The following is a 5,000-nucleotide window of genomic DNA, read 5'->3' on the forward strand; positions in this document are numbered from 1 at the left end:
GAAGCTAAGCAGGGTCGGGCCTGGTTAGTACTTGGATCGGAGTCCGCCTGGGAATACCAGGTGCTGTAAGCTTTTTCTTTTTCAACTCGAGCTCATTGACTCCGTGGCGTACCGTGACCTGATGTCTACTGCCAACCGCTTTGGAGGATTTAAGCAACATACAAAAACTGACAACGTCTCTCAAAACTGTTTTTGTGAAACATGAGGACAGTATAGTGATACTGCCAGCAGGGAGCACCAGAGAGCTGAACCGACAGTTGTACATTTCTTAAACTTTCACCAACACAAACACGCACGCTCTCTTCAGATCATGGGAGGACGTCAAAAAATCCCCACCCATTCTCTGACACTTTAACCGTTAACCTTGGTTCAGACATTTAACATCACACGCACACGCAGTGTATTTCAGATAATTAATGAATTCAGATGTCAAAATGATTGTTTACATGGATAAGGAGTCCTACTGAATCAATTACTGCCGTTTATATCTAACTAATGATTGTTTTTGTAAAAGTGTAACGTCGAGCCTCAGCAGCTTTCTCACTCCTTATGTGCTACTGTATAAAACCTGGTTTTGCGCCTGCACTTTTTGCTTACGGCCATACCACTCTGAACACGCCCGATCTCGTCTGAACTCGGAAGCTAAGCAGGGTCGGGCCTGGTTAGTACTTGGATGGGAGACCGCCTGGGAATACCAGGTGCTGTAAGCTTTTTCTTTTTCAACTCGAGCTCATTGACTCCGTGGCCTACCGTGGCGTACCGTGACCTGATGTTTACTGCCAACCGCTTTGGAGGATTTAAGCAACATACAAAAACTGACAACGTCTCTCAAAACTATTTTTGTGAAACATGAGGACAGTATAGTGATACTGCCATCAGGGAGCACCAGAGAGCTGAACCGACAGTTGTACATTTCTTAAACTTTCACCAACACAAACACGCACGCTCACTTCAGATCATGGGAGGACGTCAAAAAATCACCACCCATTCTCTGACACTTTAACCGTTAACCTTGGTTCAAACATTTAACATCACACGCACACGCAGTGTATTTCAGATAATTAATGAATTCAGATGTCACAATGATCGTTTACATGGATAAGGAGTCCTACTGAATCAATTACTGCCGTTTATATCTAACTAATGATTGTTTTTGTAAAAGTGTAACGTCGAGCCTCAGCAGCTTTCTCACTCCTTATGTGCTACTGTATAAAACCTGGTTTTGCGCCTGCACTAATTGCTTACGGCCATACCACCCTGAACACGCCCGATCTTGTTTGATCTCGGAAGCTAAGCAGGGTCGGGCCTGGTTAGTACTTGGATTGGAGACCGCCTGGGAATACCAGGTGCTGTAAGCGTTTTCTTTTTCAACTCGAGCTCATTGCCTCCGTGGCCTACCGTGGCGTACCGTGACCTGATGTTTACTGCCAACCGCTTTGGAGGATTTAAGCAACATACAAAAACTGACAACGTCTCTCAAAACTATTTTTGTGAAACATGAGGACAGTATAGTGATACTGCCAGCAGGGAGCACCAGAGAGCTGAACCGACAGTTGTACATTTCTTAAACTTTCACCAACACAAACACGCACGCTCACTTCAGATCATGGGAGGACGTCAAAAAATCACCACCCATTCTCTGACACTTTAACCGTTAACCTTGGTTCAAACATTTAACATCACACGCACACGCAGTGTATTTCAGATAATTAATGAATTCAGATGTCAAAATGATTGTTTACATGGATAAGGAGTCCTACTGAATCAATTACTGCCGTTTATATCTAACTAATGATTGTTTTTGTAAAAGTGTAACGTCGAGCCTCAGCAGCTTTCTCACTCCTTATGTGCTACTGTATAAAACCTGGTTTTGCGCCTGTACTATTTGCTTACGGCCATACCACCCTGAACACGCCCGATCTCGTCTGATCTCGGCAACTAAGCAGGGTCGGGCCTGGTTAGTACTTGGGTGGGAGACCGCCTGGGAATACCAGGTGCTGTAAGCGTTTTCTTTTTCAACTCGAGCTCATTGACTCCGTGGCGTACCGTGACCTGATGTTTACTGCCAACCGCTTTGGAGGATTTAAGCTACATACAAAAACTGACAACGTCTCTCAAAACTATTTTTGTGAAACATGAGGACAGTATAGTGATACTGCCAGCAGGGAGCACCAGAGAGCTGAACCGACAGTTGTACATTTCTTAAACTTTCACCAACACAAACACGCACGCTCACTTCAGATCATGGGAGGACGTCAAAAAATCACCACCCATTCTCTGACACTTTAACCGTTAACCTTGGTTCAAACATTTAACATCACACGCACACGCAGTGTTTTTCAGATAATTAATGAATTCAGATGTCACAATGATGGTTTACATGGATAAGGAGTCCTACTGAATCAATTACTGCCGTTTATATCTAACTAATGATTGTTTTTGTAAGAGTGTAACGTCGAGCCTCAGCAGCTTTCTCACTCCTTATGTGCTACTGTATAAAACCTGGTTTTGCGCCTGCACTAATTGCTTACGGCCATACCACCCTGAACACGCCCGATCTCGTCTGATCTCGGAAGCTAAGCAGGGTCGGGCCTGGTTAGTACTTGGATGGGAGTCCGCCTGGGAATACCAGGTGCTGTAAGCTTTTTCTTTTTCAACTCGAGCTCATTGACTCCGTGGCGTACCGTGACCTGATGTTTACTGCCAACCGCTTTGGAGGATTTAAGCTACATACAAAAACTGACAACGTCTCTCAAAACTATTTTTGTGAAACATGAGGACAGTATAGTGATACTGCCAGCAGGGAGCACCAGAGAGCTGAACCGACAGTTGTACATTTCTTAAACTTTCACCAACACAAACACGCACGCTCACTTCAGATCATGGGAGGACGTCAAAAAATCACCACCCATTCTCTGACACTTTAACCGTTAACCTTGGTTCAAACATTTAACATCACACGCACACGCAGTGTTTTTCAGATAATTAATGAATTCAGATGTCACAATGATGGTTTACATGGATAAGGAGTCCTACTGAATCAATTACTGCCGTTTATATCTAACTAATGATTGTTTTTGTAAGAGTGTAACGTCGAGCCTCAGCAGCTTTCTCACTCCTTATGTGCTACTGTATAAAACCTGGTTTTGCGCCTGCACTAATTGCTTACGGCCATACCACCCTGAACACGCCCGATCTCGTCTGATCTCGGCAACTAAGCAGGGTCGGGCCAGGTTAGTACTTGGGTGGGAGACCGCCTGGGAATACCAGGTGCTGTAAGCGTTTTCTTTTTCAACTCGAGCTCATTGCCTCCGTGGCCTACCGTGGCGTACCGTGACCTGATGTTTACTGCCAACCGCTTTGGAGGATTTAAGCAACATACAAAAACTGACAACGTCTCTCAAAACTATTTTTGTGAAACATGAGGACAGTATAGTGATACTGCCAGCAGGGAGCACCAGAGAGCTGAACCGACAGTTGTACATTTCTTAAACTTTCACCAAAACAAACACGCACGCTCACTTCAGATCATGGGAGGACGTCAAAAAATCACCACCCATTCTCTGACACTTTAACCGTTAACCTTGGTTCAAACATTTAACATCACACGCACACGCAGTGTATTTCAGATAATTAATGAATTCAGATGTCACAATGATCGTTTACATGGATAAGGAGTCTTACTGAATCAATTACTGCCGTTTATATCAAACTAATGATTGTTTTTGTAAGAGTGTAACGTCGAGCCTCAGCAGCTTTCTCACTCCTTATGTGCTACTGTATAAAACCTGGTTTTGCGCCTGCACTAGTTGCTTACGGCCATACCACCCTGAACACGCCCGATCTCGTCTGATCTCGGAAGCTAAGCAGGGTCGGGCCTGGTTAGTACTTGGATGGGAGACCGCCTGGGAATACCAGGTGCTGTAAGCTTTTTCTTTTTCAACTCGAGCTCATTGCCTCCGTGGCCTACCGTGGCGTACCGTGACCTGATGTTTACTGCCAACCGCTTTGGAGGATTTAAGCTACATACAAAAACTGACAACGTCTCTCAAAACTATTTTTGTGAAACATGAGGACAGTATAGTGATACTGCCAGCAGGGAGCACCAGAGAGCTGAACCGACAGTTGTACATTTCTTAAACTTTCACCAACACAAACACGCACGCTCACTTCAGATCATGGGAGGACGTCAAAAAATCACCACCCATTCTCTGACACTTTAACCGTTAACCTTGGTTCAAACATTTAACATCACACGCACACGCAGTGCTTTTCAGATAATTAATGAATTCAGATGTCACAATGATGGTTTACATGGATAAGGAGTCCTACTGAATCAATTACTGCCGTTTATATCTAACTAATGATTGTTTTTGTAAGAGTGTAACGTCGAGCCTCAGCAGCTTTCTCACTCCTTATGTGCTACTGTATAAAACCTGGTTTTGCGCCTGCACTAATTGCTTACGGCCATACCACCCTGAACACGCCCGATCTCGTCTGATCTCGGAAGCTAAGCAGGGTCGGGCCTGGTTAGTACTTGGATGGGAGTCCGCCTGGGAATACCAGGTGCTGTAAGCTTTTTCTTTTTCAACTCGAGCTCATTGACTCCGTGGCGTACCGTGACCTGATGTTTACTGCCAACCGCTTTGGAGGATTTAAGCAACATACAAAAACTGACAACGTCTCTCAAAACTATTTTGTGAAACATGCGGACAGTATAGTGATACTGCCAGCAGGGAGCACCAGAGAGCTGAACCGACAGTTGTACATTTCTTAAACTTTCACCAACACAAACACGCACGCTCACTTCAGATCATGGGAGGACGTCAAAAAATCACCACCCATTCTCTGACACTTTAACCGTTAACCTTGGTTCAAACATTTAACATCACACGCACACGCAGTGTATTTCAGATAATTAATGAATTCAGATGTCACAATGATCGTTTACATGGATAAGGAGTCCTACTGAATCAATTACTGCCGTTTATATCTAACTA

General features: G+C 44.3%; 7 non-coding genes across 7 annotated transcripts; all 7 read left to right on the forward strand.

Annotated features, from left to right (window-relative positions):
• Window positions 1-591: 591 nt before the first annotated feature.
• On the forward strand, window positions 592-710 carry LOC130399513 (5S ribosomal RNA). Its single transcript, XR_008902020.1, has one exon. It is a non-coding gene; the product is annotated as a 5S ribosomal RNA (ribosomal RNA).
• Window positions 711-1,239: 529 nt separating this feature from the next.
• On the forward strand, window positions 1,240-1,358 carry LOC130395285 (5S ribosomal RNA). The gene has a single exon (XR_008898359.1). It is a non-coding gene; the product is annotated as a 5S ribosomal RNA (ribosomal RNA).
• Window positions 1,359-1,887: 529 nt separating this feature from the next.
• On the forward strand, window positions 1,888-2,006 carry LOC130394322 (5S ribosomal RNA). Its single transcript, XR_008897492.1, has one exon. It is a non-coding gene; the product is annotated as a 5S ribosomal RNA (ribosomal RNA).
• Window positions 2,007-2,525: 519 nt separating this feature from the next.
• On the forward strand, window positions 2,526-2,644 carry LOC130399930 (5S ribosomal RNA). The gene has a single exon (XR_008902422.1). It is a non-coding gene; the product is annotated as a 5S ribosomal RNA (ribosomal RNA).
• Window positions 2,645-3,163: 519 nt separating this feature from the next.
• On the forward strand, window positions 3,164-3,282 carry LOC130394201 (5S ribosomal RNA). The gene has a single exon (XR_008897383.1). It is a non-coding gene; the product is annotated as a 5S ribosomal RNA (ribosomal RNA).
• A 529-nt stretch (window positions 3,283-3,811) lies between these two features.
• Window positions 3,812-3,930, forward strand: LOC130397256 (5S ribosomal RNA). The gene has a single exon (XR_008899853.1). It is a non-coding gene; the product is annotated as a 5S ribosomal RNA (ribosomal RNA).
• Window positions 3,931-4,459: 529 nt separating this feature from the next.
• Window positions 4,460-4,578, forward strand: LOC130399931 (5S ribosomal RNA). Its single transcript, XR_008902423.1, has one exon. It is a non-coding gene; the product is annotated as a 5S ribosomal RNA (ribosomal RNA).
• The last annotated feature ends 422 nt before the right edge of the window (window positions 4,579-5,000 follow it).

This window comes from Gadus chalcogrammus, chromosome 12, assembly GCF_026213295.1.
Source record: "Gadus chalcogrammus isolate NIFS_2021 chromosome 12, NIFS_Gcha_1.0, whole genome shotgun sequence".
NCBI lineage: Eukaryota > Metazoa > Chordata > Actinopteri > Gadiformes > Gadidae > Gadus > Gadus chalcogrammus.